Source organism: Nuphar pumila, chromosome 2, assembly GCF_984573655.1.
Source record: "Nuphar pumila chromosome 2, dmNupPumi1.hap1.1, whole genome shotgun sequence".
NCBI lineage: Eukaryota > Viridiplantae > Streptophyta > Magnoliopsida > Nymphaeales > Nymphaeaceae > Nuphar > Nuphar pumila.
The window spans coordinates 14299729-14327052 of NC_143250.1; the positions used below are offsets into that span (position 1 = coordinate 14299729).

Consider the following 27324-nt stretch of genomic DNA (forward strand, 5'->3'; position numbering starts at 1 on the left):
CTTATTTTATGCGTGATTTGTATTTTAAGTGTAATATATAAAGAGAAGGATGCAAAATATATATACAGAGAGAAGGATCCATGGCAAATATACGTGTAAAATATGAATTATTGTTTAATATATAAATTAAATAATTTAAGTATAATGTGTAGAAAATATATATATTCTATGCATAAATAACATGGAAACCTTTTACATGAGCCAGTTTTGCGCCCCATTGATTGTAATCTGTCTTTTGAAGGTAATTTTTATTGATTGATGGTTTAGGCTCACATTATATAAGAACACCATGCTCCTATATGCTTAAGAAAATTGTTTGTTGATAGAATTTAGGATATATTTGTGTATAACCTTTAAGGAGCTTAGCCTTACAGTGTTGTTTACCTATTTGCTGTATAGCATTGGTATCTTGGTCAATTGAAGAAATGTGATTCTAAAGACTTGATTATAGTTCTAATATTTTAATATGTGGGAGTGTTTTATTAAGTTGCTCTCCCACTACAAGAAAAATGTTAATTAGCGACGGAAATTTGCGACGGATTTTTTTCATCACAAATTTGCGACAAATTAGTTAGAGAAAACTATCTGTCGCTAACATTCAAATGATTTGTGAAATTAGCGATGGAAAAAATTCCGTCATGAATCCGTCGCGGATTAGCGACAGATTAACGATGAAAAAACTTTCTCGCTAATTCGTCTCTACTTAGTGATGGATTAGCAATGACAGTTTTTTGTCGCTAATTCTCAATAAAAGAAAAACATTTTAGCGATGGATTTAGCGAGGAAATTTTTTTGTCGCTAATTAACAACAAATTCACGACGAAAAAAATTCTCTCGCTAAATCCGTCGTTAATTTTCGATTTAAACTGACCCATCTAGAGCATGAAATTTTCCCTCTCTCCCCGTTCGAAATTTAAACCGACCTCACCGTCGCTCGATTTAAATTGACTTCTTCGTGGAATAGGCAACGAAGTTCGAACGACTTCTTCGTGGAGGACGCAAAGTAGTTCGCTGCGGTTGGGTTGACGCCATCGCCGACAAGGTCATTGACGCTACAGAGGTTCTTTTGGTGGTCATTTCCTCGACTGTCATCGGTGAAGCATATTAAGGCATCCCTGGAGTGGCAAGGGAAAGGGAAGCAGAAGTGAAAGAGCTGATATTGGAGGACGACGATGAGGCAGAGCGACCACTGGACAAAAGTTTCACGGAGGACGACAGGGCTGATATCAGAGGACGGCGACGTCGGAGAGCACGCCGAAGAGCACGTCGGTTCGCTCGAGTCTAAGACCATGTGCAACGCCTGTCGGGTGCGGTACAAGTTTGGCCTATTGATGCCGGAATACCGCCTGACAGGGAGCAATTTTTTTTATTTTATTTTTTAAATTTAGCGACGGATAATGTCTGTCGCAAAACCAAATTTGTGCTTATTTAGCAATGGACTAGCGACGGATCATTTCTGTCGCAAATTAACGACAGATAAGTTTTGTCGTTAATTAGCGACCAAAAATTTACGATTGACGATATCCATCACTAATCCGTCGCTAAACAGTTTAGCGTTGGATTAGCGACGAATTAACGATGGATATCGTTCGTTGCTAAACCACGATGTTCTTGTAGTGTCCCTATGTTGGCCTTCCAACTGTGAGAATCACAATCACAAGTTGCACTTTCTCATATGTGCAAAAACTTTTGAAAGTGCTATGATGGTGACTGCATTCACAGGATCTTGAGAAAATCTAATTTCTACGGGATGTTGCAAATGTGCCCTGAGGCCGTCTTTGTTAGACATGAAATTCCACTAGAGGGGGGGTGAATAGTGAAATATGATAATGATCGATAGAATAAAAAATTAAGCAATAAGGCACAACACATAAAACACAGAATTTATACTGGTTCGGTCAGTATCCAGACCTACATCCAGTCCCCAAGCAAACCACTTGAGCTTTTCACTATAACATCCGAGTCACCGGATAAATAGTACAACACCCTCTTCCCCAGAGGTCTTCTTCTCTCAATAGAGAAGGGGCACACCATCTTCCCAAGAGGTCTTCTTCTCTCAACAGAGAAGGGCAACACCCTCTTTCACAGAGGTCTACTTCTTTCAACAAAGAAGAAATACAGTGAATAACAGAGTTACAATACTTCCTATAGAACCTTCAGAATGATATGAATGCACGAATGAAGGATTCTCAGAACGTTCTGTTTGTCACTCAGAGGATACTTTTTGTCAAAGAGCTGGACTTGACTTTTTCTCTTTTCTTTCTTTCCTTTTTCTCTTTCTTTTTCAAGGCTCTCTTTTCAAATATCGAATAGAAATTTTTCTCGTTGTAAGCTCACACGTCTATTCCATTCCATGTTTTAATAGTTTATTTGAGTGTGTTTATATAGCTTTTAAAAAGTAGTCGTTACATTTTTGGAATTGTAACTTTTTGAAATGTGAAATGTTATGTCATTTCAAAAAATATCTTTTAGATAAATTCGAGAATACCTTTTTCCATAAAAGTAGAATAGAGGGTACACTAGTCGTTGTAATATTTTAGGTAATACATATTTTATGTAAAAAGTCTATTTCTTATAATAGTACATTGAACGTTGGGTTGTAGTTTTGTCTTTATTCTAATTAATGATTTGAGGTACATTAGTACTTCTTTGCTTTAAATGAGTGTAAGTACAATGAGTGCTTTGAGATATTTATTTATACATAGTCATGTCAAGTGTTTTCTTTATGTTGTGTATTTCAAAGTCTCCAGAGAGAAGGAGGACCAAAAGAAGGTCGACATTTTTTGAGAAGGATATTAACAAGGATTTGTTACAGGAGGCATTTAATGCTTTGTAAAGAGAATGATGACTTCAAGTAAGTTGACATTCTATGGTTATGAAAAAAGTAACTAGAGTCCTTTCAAAAACATATTTTATTTGTTTTTCTTTTGTAGTCGATTTTATGTTTTTGTCTTCTTCTTATATTAAAAATATTTTTAGAGTCTTTTCAAAAACATATTATATTTGTTTTCTCCATGTAGCCGATTTTATGTTTTTGTCTTTTTCCTACATTCCTTTTCATGTTGTCTTGTATATAGTGTAAGGTACAATTATTACATGACAAAATGTCTTTTTCATAAAAGGTTGTAAGAAGGTACAATTATTATATGACAAAATATCTTTTTCATAAAAGGTTGTAAGAAGGTACAATTATTGGTTTTCAAAAAGGAGCTTTTTGAAACTATCGTATACTTTTATGATATAGTGTTTATGAATGAGTATGTAATATGCAATATGCAAGTTCCTGAAGGTTCTGTTACATATGACTCTAAAGAAGAAAAAATCTTCATCTTGAGGTAGCCGATCTCTTCATTTGAACTTTAGGAATGCATGGCTCATCAAGCTTTTTCTTCAAGGAGTATGATTGCACCATAGTTGTACTTAAACAGGAAGTCTCCATCCTTATTGGGTGAGATATCCTTGCATCAAATACTCGTTAGATTTATGGCAAAACATATTCAGTCATAATATAACATTATTTCAAGAGGACATATTATCATATCATATAAAATCAAATGAGACAGTGTATCATATTATGTGACATCAAAACCGAGTTTCTCAACAAGACACAGCAAGGTTTGAATGAATTTCTCTCCAAACAAACTTAACTCGAGCTTTTCATGTAAAAAAAGTTCCCCATGGAAAGTGGTGTAATTGTAAAAGTAAATGGAGAGTAATATTGGTTTTACCTCAGAAAGTAAATACGGTAAACCGATCTATACCATGGATAAGGCAAATCTAAAGGGATATTGAATAGCAAGCAGATTTTAGAAAGTTGTTATATTATCTTATATTTAGGAAGTTGCATTATCTTAGCTTAATCTGTTATTCCATCCAACCTCTATATATGTCATGTACATCTTAATGCAAGTAAATACATTTGATCGATCATTCTTTTCCTCTCATATTTTACTTTACATGGTATTAGAGCAGTTGATTTTCTAATCAACCTGGGATTTTTTTTAGTGCATATGTTTGTGCAGATTAAGAACAAGCTCATTTTCTGCAAGGTCTTCTGTATCTGTTTGTTTATTCGGTTGGTTCATCTTCTGTGGATCTTCCACAGGATCTGTTCTTCAAAACTTGTCTGGTTGGTCCATCTTCTGCGGGATTTGTTCCGCAGATCACGACTTTTGTTGTCCTGTTTGCCGACACTCTCTGCTACTCACCAGCAGTTGCTTGGCAGCAGAATTGTTTTTTTTTTTTACAGTTTTGGAATAGTAGAACAACTGAGTAGGTCTGATCCAGCAGTGAGTTTACGTTTGTATCAACCTATTGTTAGGTTTGATGAATTTGTTTTGCAAACTTAATTTTTGTTTGCTATCACTATGAGCACTGGATCAGCGTCGTCATCTCAAATAAACCAGATCACTAGTAATGTCGTGTTTGCTGACAATATAAACAATCCCTACTATCTTCATCATTCGGACAATCCAGAACAGGTATTGGTTTCTAATCTTTTCATGGGCGATAACCATGCATCCTGGACTCGGGCCATGATTGTTTCTTTAACAACACAAAACCAGATGGTTTTTGTTCATGGTAGCCTCCCCGAACCAGATCCATCTTCTCCAAATGCTATGGCATAGATTAGATGTAATAATATGGTTCTCTCTTGGCTTTTCAACTCTCTCAATAAGGAGGTTGCATAAAGTGTTCTGTATGCCAAAACGGCAACATAAGTGTGGTGCAAACTTCATGAGCATTTTGCTTAAGTGAATGGACTTCATATGTTTCAATTACAAAGGTCTATTATGACTTTCCATCAGGAAAATGTGTCGATTTTTGCCTATTATATAAGGCTGAAAACATATTGGGACAAGCTCAGTACTCAACTCATCTTGCTGACTTGTTCATGTGAAGCGACAAAAGCATTGTCCGATTATTGGCAAAACAAGAAATGAATTCAATTTCTCATGGGGTTAAATGAGTCATATGCAGAGATTAGAAACAATATTCTTGTTATGGATCCTCTGTCGACTGCTAATAGAGCATATAATCTTTTTTTTCAAGAAGAATGTCAGAGGGATGTTCGTATTCCTTCACTCATTGAGGGAAATATAGCCGCAATTGCTGAAAAAATATTAGATTTCAAAAATAATAGCATGAGTGTCGATTCAAAAGAAAAGAAAGGCCTAAATGTGATAATCATGAGAAAGTATGCCACATGAAAGACAAATGTTACAATTTGCATGGGTTTTCACCACGCCTCAATACTCAATTTGTCGTAAACGCATCTCTTGCTGATTCAGTCTCAAAGAAATCCATACCCGTTGCTCCTCAGTTGACCATGGACCAGTATAACAAACTTTTATCTCTTCTTGCTGCAGGTAAAGATAGTCTGACGGTGAACATGACATGTAATGACATTTCTTATTTTTTCTCTCTTTATTCTTCTAGTTGGATTTTGGATACTGGAGCCACCAATCACATGTGTTGCACCTTGTCCCTAATGACTAATGTAAAAAGGTATATTGGTCTTAAGCTGATCAAACTTCCAAATGGAACAACTACTTCGGTGTCTCATATTGGCCAAGTCATTTTGTCTCCAAAGCTTATTCTTCATAATGTCTTATATAGTCTTTTCTTTAAGATAAATCTCATATCCACATCTAAACTTTGTTAATCCTACATTTATAATGTTATTTTTTTTCTTTCTCTTGCAAAATATAGGGCCTGGAGATGAAAAAGATGATTGGATCGAGTAGAGAATGATTGAGACTTTATATTATTGATGATGGTGGAAGTATAGTAGTTGCCACTTTAGTGAATGAAGATCATATGGATGTATGGCACATGCGTTTGGATCATATTTCTGATTTACGTTTAAAATATTTGTTTAAAGATTATGATTTGATACAAAATAAATAAGTCATGTATAAAATTTGCTCTCTTGCCAAATTCACACGACTTCCTTTTTCAATCAGTGAAAGTTGTTCTCGAGGTATTTTCAAACTTGTCCATTTTGATATTTGGGGAGCTTATAACATGCAATCCTTCATGGGATCACAATTTTTTTTAACTATTGTTGATGATTTCAGCAAAGCAATGTGGGTTTATTTAATGAGATACAAATCTCAAATGCAAGAAATTTTGAGAAATGTCATTCAAATGATAAAAGTTCAATTCAACAAACATGTGAAACTAATTTGATCCGACAATGGAGCAGAATTTGTTTCACAGGAAATACAAAATTTTTTTGCATGAAAATGGGATTTTGCACCAACATTCTTGTGTTGGAACTCCTTAACAAAACGACGTTGTCGAAAGAAAGCATCGTCACTTTTTAGAAATCGCTTGAGTGATTAAATTTCAAGCTCATATGCTGACAAAAGATTGGGGTGAATGTATTCTCACCGCTGCATATTTGATTAATCGAGTTTCCACCATTACTTCCTCAAATAATTATATACCCTATTAACTTTTTAATGGCACCAAGGCAAAGTATAATTATCTCAAAAATTTTAGTTGCCTATATTTTGCGCATTATAGTTCTAAAAATAAATTTGATACTCAAGCCAAGAAATGTGTTTTTTTCGGATATCCTTTAGGACAAAAAGTTTATAAGGTATTTGATTTAGAAACAAATACTATTTTTGTCAGTCAAGATGTCATATTTCAAGAAATTGATTTTCCTTTTAAGGAGGCAGATTTTTTGAAAAAAAATTCAAACATTTTGATGATATTGTTTTACCAAAACCTATTGAGTATATGTTCCATTCTAATTGTCCTCTTAAAAATAATGTTCAAGATTAGAATTCATGCTCAAACTCTAGTGGCCACTGTCATCCAGACCTTAACACTAATTTGAAACTTTCGCATTCTTCATAGAACCGATCTCGACTCACTTATCTATCGGATTATAAATGTAACCAAGCTCTTCTCTATGACCATTCATTGCCTACTTCCAAAGACTCTACTTATCATCCCATCTCTTCTTTCCTAATTTTTTCATAACTCTCCAGCTCTTATCATGTTTTCCTAGCTGCCATTTCTGCTCATGAAGAACCTAAGAACTATATCACTACCATGAGGGATAAATGGTGGAAGTTTGCCATGGACATTAAGCTACGAGCTCTTAGAGACAATGACATGTGGACTCTTATACCCTTGCCACCGGGAAGCATGCGATTGGATCAAAATGGGTATATAAAATTAAATACAAATTCGATGAAAGCATAGAACGATACAAGACTCGTATAGTGGCACAAGGATATACTCAACAAGAAGGTTTGGATTATCATGACACATTTGCCCCAGTTGCCAAGTTAGTTACTATGATATGCTTATTATCCATTGTTATCAAACATCATTGGTCTCTTCATCAATTGGACGTGAACAATGCATTTTTGCATGGGGATCTTGATGAAAAAATCTACATGCAATTGCCACCTGGGTATCGTCAATAGGGGAAATATCGAGTATGTCAACTAAATAAATCTTTATACGGACTGAAACAAGCATCCAGATAATGGTTTGCAAAGTTTTCAAACACTCTTATCGAGTTTGGTTTCATACAATCTCGGGTAAATTATTCATTGTTTTTCAAGAAACATGGTGGGCATGAAATATTTATTTTAATTTATGTAGATTATGTGATTATAATAGGAAGTGATGATGGGGACATTAAAAAGTTGAAAGAACTCCTTGACAAAACCTTCCATATAAAAAATATGGGAAAATTGAGATATTTCCTAGGCGTAGAGGTGGCATGATCAAAACAAGGGTTTTTTCTCAATGAGAGGACGTATGTTCTTGATTTGTTGAAGGAAGCAGGTTTTTTGAGAGAAAAGTCATCAGAAATACCCATGAAACCACAAAAGAGGTTTGATCACAGTGAAAATCTAGTCACAAATGCAACCATCTTTAGAAGGTTGATCGACCGACTCATTTATCTAACCATCACAATGCCTAATATCACATATACAGTGCATATACTCAGTCAATTCATGCATGAGCCATGAGGGCAACGTTGGAAAGTCACTACTAAGTTATTAAGATATCTAAAGAGAATACTTGGGCAAGGCATCATGCTAAAAGCAGAGAGTGATATCAAATTAAATTGTTATGTGGACTCTGACTGGGCAAGCTATCTGATATCAAGATGGTCAACATCAAAATATTGCACTTTCTTAGGTAATAATATCATATCTTGGAAAACAAAGAAACAGGTAGTTGTTTCTAGATCTTCAGTAGAAGAGGAATTTAAAAGTATGGCAGTAGGAACAAGTGAAGTTGTATAGTTGACATATCTCCTTGAAGATCTTGGTTGTAAACAAGAAGGCCCAGCAATCTTATATTGCGACAATCAAGTTGTGATGCATATAGTGGCCAATCTAGTATTTCACGAACGAACAAAATACATAGAGTTGGATTGTTATTTCGTTTGAGAAAAAATAGAGGCAAGAGTTATTAGTACCAAGTATGTCCCAAGCAAAAATCAAAGTATATATATACTGACCAAGGCACTAAGTAAATAAAGCTTAAGGTATCTTGTTAGCAAGTTGGGCCTCCTAAGCATAGAGGCACCAACTTGAGGGAGAATGTAAAAGTAAATGGAGAGTAATATCGGTTTTACCTCATAAAGTAAATGCGGTAAACCGATCTATACCATGGATAAGGCAAATCTAAAGAGATATTGGATAGCAAGCAGATTTTAGAAAGTTGTTATATTATCTTTTATTTAGGAAGCTATTGTATTATCTTCTCTTGAATCCGTTATTTCATCCAACTTGTATATATGTCATGTACATCTTAATGCAAGTGAATACATTTGATCGACCATTCTTTTCCTCTAGTATTTTACTTTACAGTAACAACATTTTCATGGGAAGCTGACCCCACTTGGCCCGTCATGCAGAACATCTAAGCTATGTTTTAGAGTGTTGAATCAGAGGTTGTGTTGTGGTTTCCGTCATGCTTTGGTACTCTCTTGCTGTTTGGGAGCAGTGGGGCTCAAATGGTTGGGGTCTTAAGCAGACCCATTTTTTTATCATGTTTAACAAATAGACCCAAACCTGGCCCAGTTTGATTTATGGCTGAAAATAATGAACTCATAAGAGTTAGCATATTCAGGTAAAAAAAGGGTTGAGTAAAAATGAGTCGGTCTTCATATTACTAAGATTATGTGTAAAACCCACGGTTTAAAAAAAAATGTATCGGACTCGGACCGAGTCGGGTCCGGACCTGACCCGGGCCCACTCGATAGGGTTTTTAAAAAACCCGACTCGAGAAGAGGATTTTAAGAAAATCCTCTTCCCGAGAGCCGCACCCCGCCTGCGATATCGGGTGGATTAAGGAAACCCACCGGGGTTTCCCCTTTTATCGCCCCCCCCCCCTTGAGCCCTTTAAGAGCAACGTAGGAGGGCGAGGAGAGGCACGCCTCCCTCTCGAAGCTCTTCGATTCCCTCGTGCTGCCCCCTCCTCCTTCCCTGCGCACGCCATTAGCACCGATCGCCGCCGTCGCTGCGACCCACGCTGACACTGATCGATGATGTCAGTCATCGCCGTCGGTCTCCTCTCAAATACGTACCTTCCCTCTTCATCTCTTCACCTCCCTCTTCACCCTCTTCTTGAGGGTTCACCGGGAGGCCGACAAGCGGCGCACGGCCCCTGCCGCGCCCTCCCACCTCCCATGTGCCCATCGGAGGCCCGACAGGAGCCTACGGGGCCTTTGTAATCTCCTTCTCTCTATGGGGGTTTGCTGGAGTGCCGGCAAGGGACCTATGGCCTCTGCGACAACCCCTCTCCCCTGTGGGTGATCAGGCGACCGACAGGAGGTCAGTTGCCCCCTGTCACCCCCGTCTCTCTCTCTCTCTCTCTCTCGGCAGGGGTTGGCCCCCTGCCGCCTCTCAGTTGTCGGCAGGGGCTAGCCCCCTGCCACCTTGTTGCTGTCGGCAGGGGCTCCACCCCTGCCGGCTGGCCCCTGTCGTCTTGTTGCTTGTTGTCGGCAGGGGTTGGCCCCTGCCGTCTTATTGCTCGTTGTTGGCAGGGGCTCGACCCCTGCCGCTTCGCTGCTGTCGGCAGGGGCTAGCCCCCTGCCGCCTCGTTGCTTTCGGCAGGGGCTCGCCCTCCTGCCGCCTCGGTGCTGTCGACAGGGGCTCACTCCCTGTCGCCTAATCCTACCATTGCCCCCGTCGCACCATTAATTATATTAGCATACTTGAATATTTCACACTCTTGCATATTTATGCAACGGGTCCAGTTCGCGCTCCGCGGCCCGAACCTCGTATCATCTACATCCGTAGACGCACGCAGCTGCACGACATCCCGAGGTAGGGGAAAGTCGCACGAAGAGTTTGTATGAATGAAATAAATTATAAGGATTCTGTGATAGAATAGTTTATTTGGCATACTGGACCTTAAGACAGGTACGTTATAAGTTTTACGAGAGGTAATGAGGTACCCTGAAGTGGGCAATCAACACTTTACCGTTATCAATGAGACAATGTCGGCCTCCACAGGCCAATTGCTCAAAGAGCAATATATGTCATGTATGAACCAAAAGAATCACAAGACATTAAATGTTGCCCTCTCATTGTAGTTGTACCTCTAGGTAGGTACGATCGTACTTTTGGACAAGTACGTCCCATATGTGTTACGATGTTTGGATGATGAGGTTGTAGCAACCTCGAAGCGTGTATTTAGCACAATGCTGAGATCACATAAATGGTAAGAACTTGCCTTCACATGCAAGATGCTCAAGTGGGTCTAACAGACCAGAGCATGTAGAATGAAACGATGGTTAAGAAACCCCCGTCGTACCCCTTCGACCTTTACAGTTCATCAAGGGAGAGGATGAATGGTACAAAAACTCCGATGGACAAGTTGTTAACAACCACTCCATGGGCAAAAGACTCAGATTCCCCAGTCATCAAAGTTAGGGGAATTGAGATTACCATAAATTATCCTAGGTGGTAACTCTCAGGTACTTCTGCAGAAGTTGGATGCATCCATGGGCCACGAATGCCTTTGGAGATTTACTCTCTTGGTCACTGATCGTTCCCTTAGGAGCGGACTCAGTCAGCCATCCGGGTTAATGAAAACACCTGACATAATAAACCCCCGGATCGATCTCGGTTGTTTCTACGTTTCGCGTCTGTGCGTACCCACAAGCCAATTAATATCAGAACTTAAAGAATGTCTTTTTTAGTTGTAGATGATGGAGTCTTACACTGCTTGAAATGCTTCAAACAACAGCTCTTTGCTTACGTTACACTTGTTAGAATAACTTTCAATTGTATTTGTTGCCTTAATATGATAAACAGGTTATCTCATGAATGTCCTGCTTTATTTTATTTTACTTATCTATTTGTGCACCTACTGGTTTGTTGTGAAACTGACCCATTTCATGGGCAGGTGATGAGTAAGACTTCACAAGCGGTCGATGACGTGGTGCAACATGGCTCAAGATTTTTCTTCTTTCTGATGGCGGCTTGGCTCTGAGTTTTTTTTTGAGTTTTTCTTTAGATTATTGAACTTTGAAAAAAAAATGCTCATTTTGTAATAAACTGCAGATTTTTAATCTATTGCCTTATTTTCTTAATTCCTTTAAGTTGTTGTTCATATGAATGATGGTTTTTCAGCTAACGTACCCAGGATTGTTGACTTGTGCTCCTTTCTAAATGTCTTCCGCTGTCGCTTTTAAAAGTGAAAACTTTAAATCTTTGAAAGGTTTTTCGATAATGTTTTCGAAATCACAAGTTGAAATTTTGGGGCGTTACATTATGGACCTGTATGGTTAATCAATCCAGGTTTAAATTATGTCAAGTATAAGTGGGCTTTTTGTTTTAACACATTTAAGTTTTATTAGGACTTTTAACTTTTTAGAGTTAGCTATTGGATTAGTGATAATTATATTTCTATTAATATTAATTATATTTAAATTTCTCATAATTGTCATATATTAGGTTTGGGTTAGGATTGGTTTGAGTGTCAAGTCCAAGACGGTTTTAGGCACGGGTCAATTCTGATATGAAAATAGGTCGGGTATAAAACAATTTTGGGTACATCCAGAATCACGTATAAGTTACATAGAACCATTCCGGTATAAAAACCGGGTTGGCTCTAATTGGTTTTAGTCTACATTTTCTATATCCAGAACTGATCTGTTATTTAAACGTTGTAGATTTTGAACCCGACCCAAACCCATGGATCCATCAAAATTGGGTCAGTTTGGGGCTAATTGGTTTGGTTCAGGTGTACTCGACCTAGTTACACCCCTAACTGTGGGATCCATGAAAGGGAAAACTACGTCTAGGGATGTCAATGGATCAGATATATTCCATATCTGACCTAATTCCTAATCTGATTAGTCAGATTTGGTTAAAACTGAATCCAATTAGTAATCAAATTTGGATTTAGTTTAGGATTTCATGACTGAATCCAACAGACATCCAAATCTTATTTTATGTATTTTTTGGATTCGGTATTAACTTATTTTCATCCAAACCCAAATCCAAATCTAAGTCTGATTAGTCAAATTTAGTTTTGGCTACATCCCACCCAAATCCTAAGCATTTACATCCCTAACTACGCCCCTAAAGGCAATCCATCTATGAGACTCTTATTTATGACGCGAGAAAACTCATGGCAATTCAAAGATCTGTCACGGTATATGTTGTTGAGCTATGGCCGTCACTCGCAATGGCATAAAACCCCGTGGCTGCTCCTTTTATCCAGATTGAAAACTTGGTTTTGGGTGTCAAACCAGATTTTGGGCCAACCTGGTTGCCAAACAGGTCACCCCTGTTTTTCAACCAGGTTTATCAGGAGGACCTGTTTCTCAAGCCCTTACCTAGGGATGGCAGTGGACCGGGGGAAAGTGGGCCCCCGCCTCGCCCCGTTTGGACCGGGGATGAAGGGTATGAAACGGGGATGGAGGCGGGGATGAAGGTTAAAATCCATCCCCGTCCAGGGGTGGAGGCGAGGATGGACGTGCACTTTTCCCCGCCCCGCCCCGCCCCGTCCCCGCCACGATCCCTGCCTCATCCCCGCCCCAACCACTTTTCCCTGCAATATCCCCGCCCCGCCCCACCTCATCCCTGTTTGAACCAGGGATGGAGGACATGAAACGGGGATGAAGGCGGAGGTGGAGGATAAAATCCATCCCCGCCAGGGAGGCGGGGTGGGGGTGGAGGATAAAATCTTGAGGCGGGGCGGGGGTGGATACCTTGTCCCCCGCCCCGCCCCACTGCCATCCCTACCCTTACCCCTCTTCCATTTCTTTCCCATGTGTCCGACCAATTATACAACGGTATCATTGGGATTTGAACTTGCAACATCCCAAGACTAGGTAACGTACCAGACAAGCTGAGCCCCCGTTGGTTCTCGAATTGCCTTCTAACCATGTGAGACTTGAATTAAATTGTTTGGCTTTTTAAAATACTAAAATATGATTTATGGCATTTGCATGTCACAAGATGTGCCCATAAACCAACCCGGGGCTCCACTTGTATGGTAGGAGTAGCTAGTGCATGTCACCTTGTGTTGGGACGTTGCAGGTTCAAACCCAGTGGTATAGTTGTATAACTGGTAGGGGTCTGACTAACCCGAGCTTGCCTTTCAAAAAAAAAGATGTGCCCATAGGATACAAGGCAAATATCGAAAACCACATCTAACCGCCAACCACACATCATCAAGCTTTAATATTAATTTTCATCTTTCATAAAATCATCTATCAAAATTAGACAACGCACAAAGGCTGCACTCATATATAGGGATGACTTGTGAATGTCACCTAGCTGAAGTGATGTCACGAGTTCGAAACCAACAGTTGCATGTCATTTGCTGTGACCAAGATATATGAGTTTTTCACCAATGAGCTCACGAGCGAGTGAGGTTGTTTTTCTCGATTATAAAAAAAACAGGAAGTAGACTTTTTGTTGCTCTTTTGGACATGAGGATGTTGCAACGGCCCGAGTTTAAAGATCAATATAGTCTAGGTTTTCTTTTTTGAAAAAAGTTTGACTTAACTAAGCAAATTCTGAAATTCCCAGTCTTTTAAATCAAACTGATGGTTTATCTTTCTAATATAAAGCATTACCAAAGCATTCATTGAGCTTTCCGAGTCCTTTCTTCCACAGCCCTCGGAAGTAAGTGCATGCCCTCAGGGCACGTTTGTGTGTCACAGAAAGCCGGGGCTTTCCGCAGAAAATGCATGGGGCCGCATGCATTTCTGCAGGCCACACAAACAGAGGAATCTATTTCCTCAAGGAAAGAGGCCCTCGTTTCAATGCAAGGATCCTCCTTTCCGCTGAAAGATTTTCCATTGGACTGGGGATCTGACTTTGTTTCCGCAGACGATGCTTCCCTGGCAAGTGCTGCTGCGAACCCTTGTCAGCTGCAGACAAACATGCCATCAGCTCTAAAACCATTATTAGACTTTTTTTTTTTTTGAAAGGCAAACTGGGGTTAGGCGGACCCCTACCAGAACAACAGCTGCCCCATGTGGCAGAGGGATTCGATCCCAAAATTACTAGCTTAAGCAAGAGATCTAAGTCACTTTCTTGCAGCTAGCTGTGTCAAGGTTTCTTTTCCATCATTAATCTCCTTGGCAGCAGGGACTAGATGAAACGAGCCCTGTCTATAGGAAGTGAGAGCAGGTTGTATGTCCCCCCCCGGAACACGCGGCCGTGTGTTCGGGTCCGAATGAGTCACGTTGGTGCTCATTCAGCTGTTCGGGTGTGTACGGAGGAATATCGCGGGTCCCAAGTTATTCCTCCGTACACGAAAGCATGGCGCTCATTTGGACCCGAACACACGGGTCGCGCTTTGGGGGGGGTGGGGGTGGGGGTGCATACAACCTGCCCCAATAGGAAGTGAACAGGTTCAGCAATGTGCATGGGAGTGTCCATGTATATGCAACAATATACACATGAACTTAAACTACATAATGAATGCTTGCAATCAGATTAGAAGGGCTCTTTTGTTTCAACAAGGACAGCAGGAATGGCCTTTTCTTGGGAAAGTACACGTGGCTCGGAAAAAGGCCACAAGCACCCTTTTCATACGAAAAAAGCCATCGTGCGAAAAATTGTGAAGTCCACTGCAGTGCCACACGGCCAACCATTTTTATCCATGATGTTTGTGTGAACACGTTGAAAAAGGTTGTTTTCCTGTGAAACAAATGGGCCTTGAGTATCCAGAAGACAATTGAAAAAGTGACACATGAAAGCAACTTGGTAAGTCGTGTTAACTTGACATTGGTTTTTCATTGTTAGGCCTTGCTTGGATGACAAGGGCAAAACCAGGTTTTTGGCAAACTCAGTTTTTCAAAAGCCTACTTGGGTTGACAACAGGTTGGATCAGAGCTGGGTTGGGATTGACTCTAACCTGCTATATTAGGACTAATTCGAATCTATTGTGGTTGTCTTGAATTTTGAATCTACTCTAATTCATAATTCGATCCGAAAATACTTTGCTGATCGCACAGTGAGACTTATCAACGAGGTTTACGGTGGTCACGAAGGTCTTGGACCCTCTGTAACAAATATCGTGAGATTTATGAAAATCTCGTGATAATATCGTGAGAAACTGACCAGATACATTTTTCAAAAACCCAAACCCGATTCTTTAGATAAGCATGGTTAGATTATTGTCAGGTTCATCACGTTAAGAATTCCATCGAAAATTACACATATTTTCTGTTTTTCCTTTGTTTTTTTCGTTTCCCTCACCAATAGTAAGACGTTGACATAGCTGGTATCTAACTTTGCTTTCAAGAAAGAGAGCAAGGATCAAATCAGTTCTCTCTCTCTCTCTCTCTCATTTTTTTATTATCAGCGTTTAGTTACTTTGTATGCACATCTGGGTCGGGTATCCAACCTGTGATATATTTAACCTAATTTACTACTCTTCTGGCCCGACCCTTACTTCGTAAGGTTCTAGCTCATCACTTCAGCAAAGTCATTCAGGGTATCCTGAACCAAGTGAGCCCATCTTTGGATCTTATCCAATGCCAATGTTGTCCCGGCCCATTGCTGTGCAAGGCATATGCAACCAAGATCAAACAATTGATTTCTACAGATAACCTGCATTGTAGCCCACAATGTCTAAACTTATCCACTTCATGTGAATAAGAATGTTGAAGGCAGCTCATGTGGGCTTTGCTGATCTGATAGGGGCGACTCATGAATGTCATCATGTTGACGAGATGTCGCGAGTTCAAAACTCATGAGTGCATGTTCTTTGCCCCCTTGGTCGAAGTTGGGTATACGCCTTGATGATATAAGTGGGACCTTGAGTTCCATGCAAATCAACTCAATGAGTGAGGCAGTTTTTCTCTGGTTAACCAAAAAGAAATTTTGAGGGTATGTCACTGATGGGGATGTCAGTGGATTGGATGTTATCCAATATCTAACTTTATTTAGTTGGACTTAAAAAAGAAATATTTGATTAATAATCAGATTTAGATTCGGGTTAGTATTTTTTTTTTAATTTATAACCCAAAGAAACTACACCCGGCAGGAAGACCTGATTGTGCTGGCTCAGCCTGCCATACCTATGGTCGGTGTGCCGGCAGCATAAAACTCCGAGGCTAGACAATTGAATCTGATAGATATCTGATTTCAAGGATATCCTAATCTGAGTACATGTAATTAGTCTGATTCTACCCTTTCTCCAACCAGTCGGAATCCAAGTAGGCAAAATCCAATTGGGTCATTCAGTAAAAGCAACATCCAAACCAAATCCAACCCGTTTACATCCCTTGATAAAGTTTGAGTTCCTTTTCCTTTTTTTTTATGTTAAGATTAATAAAAAAAGGTGGGGCCAACCAACAAGATGGAGCCAAACCAATGCCATTAATCATTTTTCATTTTGCGGTTGTTACCAATTTACCATGTAAAAATGATCCATTTATTCACTTCACCAGGGATTCATTTTTCTTAAAATTACTAGTTTTTTTTTATTTAACATAAAGTGGAACCATGGTTTTGCTCTATAGTTTGTTTATCTATTGGCAAAAAGGATTACTAAAATAGCATTTATGAGGCATGGTCATCCTACTTTGCATGATAACAAGTCCTGACATAAGACAGCGAGCAAGTCTCTAAAATATCAATATGTAATACTTAAAAAGAAAAACAGCCATTAAAACATACAACACTTAGGCACCATCAATGTTTAATACCCTCTCTCTTTCATAACATCAACCACAAAAGCAAGACTATGTACTTTCTCTCATGGTCTAGGACGACTAGGGATGTCACTGGGTCCGTTATCCAAAACATCAGGGTCCGTCTGAATCCTCCCAAATACCTGTTAGAGGAGTGTGAACCATATTTTCTACCTCCATAAATTTTTAGGGTAATTCTATAATTTTACTTTAGACTCCTTGTTGTGACCCGCAACACTTTTTACTTTAGACTCCTTGTGTTCAGCAACGCTAGTAGACTAGACTTAAAATTTATAGACTTCTCTTATTTAAGGAGGCATCCTCCTTTATATTGTGTATCCCAATTGATAAAAGAAGAAGGCTCAGTGTGGTCATGGATTTAGGTAGTTTTTATTGAACCATGTAACATCTTTGTTTTTGTGTGGTTGTTTTCGCTTTTTGTTTATCTGTGCTTATTTTTTTGATCCATCGTCGAAGGATCGTTCTCTAAAGGTGGTTTGTCTAGGATTGAACAAAATGAACAAAAACATTGGTTTTGTTCGTTCCATAATAACTGTACCGAGTCAAAGGATTGTTTGGACCGTACTTGGATAATGCATTTCAAATGTCCATTGTTTGATGATGATTTGCGAAAAACTTGGACAATCATGAATAATGTGTCTTCGAGGCGAGCATGCTCATCTAAGCCCTAGGTGTCGTTGCCGAGATGGTGCCCAAGGCGAGGATCACGGTGTACAAGGTCTGCTAGATGTCGGGGTACTTTGACTCAGACATCTTCGCAGCCTTTGATCAAGACATCACCGATGACATCGACATCATCTCACTCTCCATCATCGGCAGCATCGTGCCTTACTACCTCAATGCAATCGCAATCAGAGCCTTCAGCGTGGTGGAGTACATCTTCATCTTCGCATCCATCAGGAACAAGGGAGCCAACGAGATGATAGTGATGAATGTTTTCCCCTGGATCACCACTGTTGGAGCGGGAACCATGGACAGATCCTTCCCCGCCAACCTTTGCCTTGGTAACAGACGAATAATCCCTTACGTCAGCTTCTATGCTAGAGATGGCAGTGGACCGGGGGGATGGGGCCCCGCCCCACCTCACCCTATTTAGACCGAGGATGGAGGACATGAAACATGGAATGGACCGGGGATAGAGGTTTAAATCTAAAACCCGTGCGAGGATGGACATGCTCTTGCCCCACCCTGCCCCGTCCCCAATCCCCATTAAAAATTTTGCTATTGTACTCTTATAATATTATAAAATCTTATATATATATATATATATATATATATATATATATATATATATATATATATATATATATCCCTAACCCTAACATAAAACCCTTTCTCGAATATCTCCTCTCTCCTTCTTCTCCTTCCTCTCCTTTCTCTAACGAGCTGTGCAAGTTTGCATTCTTTCATCTCTTTCCTCTCCTTCCTCTAACGACAGAAGGCAGACGATGGCAATAGCAGAAGGACCAGGAAAACGGGACCTCACCTGCCTCATCCCGTTTGGACCAGGGATAAAGGACATGAAGCAGAGAATGAACCAGAGATGAAGATTAAAATCAAAACCCATGCAAGGATGGTGGCGAGGATGTAGGGCAAAATTTTTAGAGGGGGCGGGGGTGGAGACCTTGTCCCCTACCCTAGTCCACTGCCATCCCTACTCTATGCTGGCCCATGTCTCCCTGTTGGGCATCTCCTCCCCCTCATCTATGCCAAAAATGCTTTGATTTCTTATGACAAGAACAATGACTACTCGTCCTCGCTCTGCATGAAGGGATCCCTAAACCCTAGCTCATTGGAGGGGAAAATCGTGCTCTGTGACCGAAGAAGGAACCCCAAAGTCAAGAAGGGCACAATGGTGGGGCGTGCAGGCGGACTTAGAATGATCCTCGCCAATGGAGCATCGGACGACGAAGGTATTATCATGGACAACCACATGATACTCGCAACGATGATCGCCGCCCTCACTTTCACCGGCCCCTCGGCCTGGCGGCCGCCCCTCAAGCCAATGCATAAGAGAGAGAGGGCCGCTCATTGATGTTTTTTTTTTAATTTGTTCCCCATCCTTGTTCTTTTGGTAACAGGGGTAATGAGAGCATGTTGCATGTTCTCCCCCGAACACGCACTGTAGCTACAGTGCGTGTTTGGGGTCCCGACTGAAAAAATTCTTTCACTAATCTGTCGCAAATTATCGATGAATGTCACGATGAAAATTTTCTGACTCTAATCTGTCGCTAAGTAGCAACAGATTGTGCGATAAAAAAATTTCATCGTGAATTCGTCGCTAATTTGTGATATAAAAAGGCCCATTTAGGGCATGATCTCTCTCTCTCTCTTCCTTCCTCCCCCCTCCTTTCTCCTCTCCAAATCCTCCTCATCATTGCCTTCACCGTCGTCGTCGCGAAAGGTGGCTGATCGGATCGTGAAGATCTTTGCAATTAATCCAAAGAGGCGAAAGCTCAGGTTATCACAGAGCGGCAAAATCCGAGCCAAGTGACCTGTAGGGCTAAAATTTGAGGCACCCATTTGGGTTTGCGAGCTCAAGCCGTCAAACCCGTAGCCAGGGATCATCAAGCCCAGGTGATCGCTCGCATCGATAGCCGGATTGGGGTTAAGGTTTCCTTGTAAGGAGGCTAAGAACCAGCCGTCGCAGCCGAGATCGATGTCGGCGTCGAATGAGTTGGAGCAGACGGCGTTGAGGAGGGAAGAAAGACAGGGTTTCTACAGGAGGAAGGAGGGGTCGAGGTTGAAGACGGAGAAAGGGGAGCAGGAGGAGGAGTTGACAGTGTGGAGGAGGGTGGTGTGGTGGGCCCGGTTCGAGGAAGGGGCGAGGGCGGCGAGGTCCTTGGCTTCGTCATAGTGGGTGACATTGCTATTTATGTGCTTTGAGTTTAAAAACTGAGTCCTTGTACTCATAACTTAAGGTTTTGTATAATGTTCTGGATTCACGTTTGTTTCTTGTGCCATTTGTGAACCATTGTCACAGAAGGGATTTTGCTTTTTATTTGTTTCCTTGGTCTTATAGGGATGGTGAGTTGTCGTCTGCTGAGCTAGAGCAACTTATGGTAATTGTTGTGAACCCTCGGTAGTTCAAGATCTCAGATTGGTTTCTCAACAAGAAGAAGGATTACAAGGATGGGAGATATTCCCAGGTTGTTTCAAATTCGTTGGACATGAAATTGAGGGATGATTTAGAGCATTTAAAGAAGATTAGGTATGTTCCTTCTCTTTTTCACATCTGCTATTTGTTTGGTTCACTTGTTTGTATTTTGGTTTCCTAAAATTAAACCATCATAAGCTTTTTTCTACTGTGAGTTATGATCTCTCTGTTTGTCTCTCTATACACACATGTATATGTATTTTCATATAGTTCTTACAATGTTTCTATCACATTTTATTGTCTTTTGAAATGCTGAGGATGATTGAACTACATGTTTCTTGGGTGTAAATTCCTTCTTTGCATAATTTTTTACTTAGTTCGTGGGTATGTTGGTGGTAGATATATTATTGCTTTTGTCAACTTTGAAGTTTGCATGTCATGTTAATTTATTCATCTTCTCTCGCCATGTCTTGAATCTTTCACCACTTTAAGTTAAATTTCCTCATTCTAGGGAAGAACAACACCCTTTGGCTAATGTTGTGAGAATGCATTATGAATTCCTTTGACAACTATAGTGATACTATTTGTATGCTGCCATATTTTTGTGGATCTATCATTTGTTCCAATCTTTGTTCTTTGGAATGAATTAGAGTATACACTTTTCGATATGCCTTTTTCAGAATATCTTGCTACTACTGCTAACTTCTTCTAGACACATTCGCCTTCAGGTGATTCATGGATCACACAACCTCTTAGAGCTACACCTACAAACTAGCATTATCACGACAATCATCTTTGTGTCCGTATGTTCTGAAAACTATGGAGAACTATTTGGTGAGCAGGGTCTTTTAGAATGCTACACTGCTCTTACTGGTTACTCTGGTCCTTAACAGATATTATGTAATAATGATGGCATAAATGTGAAGGGGGAGGAAATGAGATATGAAAAAGTATCCTAGCACAAGTAGGTTTTGGACCTCTCCTTTCTTAAAAACTTTAAAAATATTTAATTTCTGAATAAAAAAAAAGGTTCTTTTTTCAGTCTATCTTGGCAAAACAAAATGGCTTTATAAGCTGATATTTTATGATTATAGTTCATCTTTTGCAGGTCAGAGCTTCAGTTGTTTTTGGACTGGGTACATTGTTCGATGTTGGATCCAATTCATTGAGGGATGGTCTAAGATGTGATGATGATGAAAAAAGCAAGGTTGAGTTGAATATAGTTCAAAGCCTTTTTGATGTTGTCATTGATGGAAGCCCTTGTGTTGCTAGTATTGGTCGGCGTATACTTTCTATGATTGGTATTGAGCAAGTGCCAACAAATTCTTTGTGGGCAAGTGTTGAAAATATTCATCATGGTGATACAACACTTCTAACAACTCCCCTTGCTGGATTGGTTCAGTCATCATCTTGGTTTGACATGAAGGCTGGTAAAATCTTGTCAGATGTCTCTTTAAGTTATTAATACAGCTCTTTTGAGCTTGTAGGTCTGCAATTTGATTTGAAAGCTTGTTAGGATATGGACTAGTACAGGCACCTCTAGAATATTCAGACATTGTAGATACAAGTTCAAGCTTGTTTATTTTTCATCAAGTCGTTTGCCAATGACATTCAGGGCTTCTTCTGTTAGCCCTCCTCGACAAAACTACCTGGCTGGAATGTGAAGAGTGTGTTCTTTAGAGTTCAGGCCAAACCAACTAAATTCTTCAGACTCTGGATTAGCTGATTCACTTTTAGGGTCTGCTGGGACTTTTGGAGTTTCAAAATGCTGCTTTCTTCCATAATCAGCTATTTATAACTAGAGTTCTGGTCACTTCTCAACGCCCCTGTTGACCTCAGTGGATGAGAATGAAGAAGCATTGGTGAAAAGAGAAGAGAGGGAGAAAATTGCATTGGATTGTATAGCAAAATGCCAACATTCTCGTGAGCCTTTCGATTTATTCTATTGTTTCATGTTTCAGAGTTTGTGTTTACATTGGCACCGTTCATCCTTGTCTCACTTATTAAAATTTCCTTTGGAATATTATTTTGTGTGATTGTTGACTTGCAGCTGTTAGCAAGCTTTGCAATCAAATAGCCAGTTTGGTTAAATTTGTTTTGCGTATTTTGTATACAATTTTTTTATGTGTTTTTGTCTATACACAACTTATATAATTTGTACAACGAGAAAATTTTTTCTCGATATTTATATTTTATTTTTTTTTATTTTAAATTTTGTGACGGATTAGCGACAAATATGTATCCAGCTAAAAATCAGCGAAAATCCAGGTACAAAACAACGATGCAATTTAGCGATGGATATTATCCATCGGTAAATTTTACCAATGGATTAGAGATGGATTTATATCTGTCGCAAACACAAAATCAGTCATTATTTAGCGATGAATTGTGGCATTCGCTAATCCCTCACAATTTAGCGACAAATCTTTTCTGTCGCTAATTAGCGACCAAAAAATTACGACAAACGCTATCCATCGCCAATCCATCGCTAACAATTTTAGTGGTGGATTAGCGATGATAACGTCCGTCGTTAATCCACAGAATTCTTGTAGTATACTGTTTGAGAAAGAAGTGTTTTGCCCTAAGCACCAAAACCATGTCTGGGTTGTTTTTACAAACAAATTATCGATGCTTCAATCCAAACACTCTAATGCTGTTCTGAACACATACGTACATGATCCTCTCTCTCGGTTGGGAAAATAAGTACTTTTTTTGTTTATTCTATCAGCAATACTGATGGACATATCCTAGCCAAGTACTTACAAGTTAAACCTATAAGTAAATCTTAAATAAAACTGCGCCCATTTTTTAAAAAGTGACCCAGGTTCAATCTGATTCAGTCCAGGCTCTAACATAGGACAATTGGACAAACCATATGGGTCCCACTGGATCCAAATCCTGTCCATTTTCTCATCTTCCTGCTTTGGTCCAGACCCAGATCCAAACTCCTGTTAGCTCTGGACATTAGAGTGAAGATGTGCATTAGATATAACAATTTCCAAGACTCGAAATATTTTTGCAAGAATTTCACAGGCTGTGAAAATCCTGTTAATATCACGAGATTTAAAAAAAAATATCTCACCTGTTTTCAGTATATATCATAATATTATTGTGATATTATCTCATTTTTTGCATGTTTTTTTTATTAGTTTCTTATACTTATAATGGTAAACATACTGAGATTTTCCCTATGTTTTGCCAATTTAAAGTTCAGTTTATCCCGAGATTTTCCCTTGCACAAAAATCCTAAGCACGAGATTTGTGACTGTGCTGTAAAAACAATGGTTTTAACCATTGGTCAGACCCGGTCATTATACGGCTTAGTCCAATTCTGGACATGGATCAACCTACATGGTGCAATTTTGATCCAACCCAAAATTTGTGAAAACCTTCCCCATGTTGTTCAGGTACACAGATCCAACGGTTTGAGGATTTATGTCAGTTAAAAACAGCAAAAGAAATATTAATTCCAGTTTAGTTTGGGTTTAAGAAATTAAACAAGGAAAAAGAATGAATATAAAAAATATAATATCTAAGACTCATATTTGATCATAACACCATGACATCATACAGCCTGTGAAAATCATAAATTCAGACTGAAGTGCGTCAGGAAGTCCAGGACAAACACGCCACAAGTGCTGCCAGCGTGGCGTTTGTGCTGGCATGCAAACGCAGCCTTAGTTAACTAATTGTGGTAATTAATGGAGCAATACAGTTTAGTTCTCTTGAATAATGTTTTACCCATTAGGCAAAAGGCGAGATAATTGGGAGCTTTTTGAGAGAGAAACGAGTCAAATCCTGTTGAGAGAATCATGTAGGCTGTTACGATGTGTCAAGTTTTTATTGGTCTGCAACCTTGGAAACATTATCAAGTTCAACATTAAATGAGCCAACCAAGTTGTGGAGAAGCTAAGTTTGAATGGAGGAGATGACAACACAAGTCAAGAGGATCTGCACCTTTCAATTTCTCAAAAATTAATACTAAGAGAAAGAACACACCAGCAGACATAGGGATGTAAATAGGTCAGATCTTATCTGATATCTGACTGAATTCGATTCTGTTTGGTTGTATTTGGTAAGCTAAAACCATATACGATTATAATAGGATGCAAATATGGTTTTGATTTTTTTTGCTACCAAATCTGACAAATATATGAATATCCAAATCCCTTTACATGTAAAAAATTGGATATGATTTAAGCTTTTCACCATCTGAATTTAAATCCATTTAGCCAAGATCCGATTAGTTGGATATGGTATTGGTCACATCTGATCCAAATTCAAACCATTTACATTTGATGATGTGATTAGGAGGAACCCTCCTAAACCCTCCAGATTGATACCAAAACTAAAGAAAAACTATGATCTATTGAATGAAATAGAAAACAATAAAATAGGGTTTCTCAATCTCTGAATTAATTCTCTTCTTTTAGAACAATATATATAGTCTCTCTCAAAAGATGGAACCAAATCTGGATTTGGTTGTAAGCCTAATGCATAGACCCATAAACCAAGCTAGGTCATAATCCAACTAGGGAGGTGAAGGGCAAAATCCTTGCTTCCTTTGCCTCTTTGTTAATCAATCAGATTTATGTAAATGTGGATCACCTTTACTAGGCTCCTGGGTTTGTAGAGGGGTCCATTTCAAGTTCCACATCATCATGCATAGGATTCAGATCTTGGACCAAAGTCATCATGGGTCTGCTTTACGTTATTCTCCCATGTTGCATGCACGTTCTTACCTTTTCCAATGTTATCGTTATTAGAGATAAGAGGATCCTTCAGCAAATCGCTACGTGATTTGCGGTGTCCAGCAAATCGCTACACGAATTGCGGCATCGCGATTTGTGGTGTCCTTTAGCAAATCACTACGTGGTTTTGAGATGTCCTTCTGCAAATATTGTTATGATATGGATTTAGTTTTCAAAAAATGTTGAGCCAGCATAGGCAACTGCATCATGCAAGATTATCATGTCGTGAGTTGTTTTTTGTTTTCTCTATATGGAGATATCGTCTATCTCGAGCAATTACTATTATTGTTGTTGCTAGTTTTCTATATATCGTGTAACCAATAGTGGGTAAAGAAAATCTGAGAAAGAGTGACTATTTTTTCCCATGGATGTAGGCTGGACAGCCGAACCACGTTAACCTATGCTCTTCATGTGTATGGTTGCATTCTCTAACATGGTATTAGAGCATGATGCGTTGAAGTTATCAGTGATTTGGTAGTATCCGTATTGAGAGGAGGATCAATGGTCGGCAATGCTCTCAATACCATAAGAGGTTTCGCTGCTGAGAATAGTGGGAGTTCCTTCACTCAAGTTATCGATAATAAGGTTGGTTACTCTGAGCCAAATCATCTTCTTAAAATCATTAATATGCAATTCTATGGGGTCGATTATTTAAGCTGGGCAAAAGCCGTTAGGTTATTTCTCAGTGGAAGACCAAACTTTGATATATCACTGGAAAAAATGAAAAACCATAACCCACCGAACCCACTTATGAAAAGTGAGAATCTGAAAAAGATATGGTCATGAGTTGGATCTTAAACTCTATGGAATCGGTTATTGCCATAAAATTTCTGTTTATGAACACAACAAAGGAAATCTGGGATGCGGTTAAAGAGATTTATGGTGAACAATTCAATCTTACAAGAGTTTATCAGCTTTAATTAGAAATAGCTAAATATACTCGGGATGATAAACCCTTTAGTACTTACATTGGTACACTTAGAGGGATGTGAGATGGATTGCTTCAATATCGTCTTCCTACTGGTGATATCCTTGAAAGTAAAAAAAAGGTTTGAGGAAGACAAAGTGTTTAAAGGTAAGACTCATGCCCTTCTTTCATGTATTACAAACAATGAGTGGATTATAGATTCATGAGCCTCAGACCACATGACAAACCATGATGAAGGCTTGAATAGCTCAAGAAAACCGGTATATACCGCTGACGATTCTCTCATGATGGTAACCGACATGAAGAAGGTTAAATTTATTAATTATGACTTTGATTCTAAAGTCATCATTGTTTCTAAGCTTGCTGTCAATCTTATGTTCATAAGCCAAATTACTAAGTCTCATGATTGTTTGGCTATTTTTTCTTCTAAGGAGGTTGTATTTCAGGACAGGAGATCAAAGAGAATGATTGGTAGAGGCATCAAACGGGACAATCTATACATCTTTAGTCAACCAAAGACAACATTTTTTAGTAGTACCCAATCAAGTAATACTTATAGCCTTTGGCACTCCCCCCCTTGGACATGCTTCTGCTAAGACTATAAAATCTTTGCTACCTGATTTGAATAATAATAGCCTATCGTGTGATGCTTGTGAATTTGCTAAGGCCACCAGGCTTCCGTTTCAAAACATCGCTAATAGAAGTAGCAGGTTTTTTTAATTGTTGCATTCTGATGTGTGGGGTCCAGCCCCCATAGACTCTGTGTTCGGTTTTAGATACTATGTCACATTTATTGAAGATAGATATCAGGTCGCTTGGGTGTATTATCTAAAACATAAACATGAAGTGACCAAAGTTTAAAAAAAAATTATAATCTTGTGTGTACTCAATATGATCATAAGATTAAAAGTCTGAGATATGATAATGGAGGAGAGTATATTAATAAAGTTCTTGGTGATTTTATAGTAATGCCCCAAACTACTTGTGCCGAAACTCTACAACAAAATGGGGTTGCTGAGAGGAAAAACCATCACTTACTCAATGTGGCAAGGTCTTTTATGTTCCATATGAACATTTCCCAACAATATTGGGCTGATGCCATAGCTACTGCTTGTTATATCATAAACCGAATTCCAAGTGTCAGTCTGGAGAATGAGATCCCCATTGAAAATTTGAGAAAAAAAAATTATACCATTTGAAAGTTTTTGGGTGTAAGTGCTTTGTGTATATACAAGACAAATTCTGCAACAAGCTTGAGAAAAAAGCCATGAAGTATGTGTTTGTTGGATATTCTTCAACAAAAAAGGGGTTTAAATGTTTTGATCCCATCTCAAGAAGGCTTTATGTGTAAAGGGATGTGAATTTTTTTGAG

The 27324-nt window shown here is 39.2% G+C and overlaps 1 pseudogene; it reads left to right on the forward strand.

Moving 5' to 3' along the window:
• Positions 1 to 17903: 17903 nt before the first annotated feature.
• On the forward strand, positions 17904 to 19211 carry LOC149844826 (subtilisin-like protease SBT1.5 pseudogene; annotated as a pseudogene).
• Positions 19212 to 27324: the final 8113 nt, after the last annotated feature.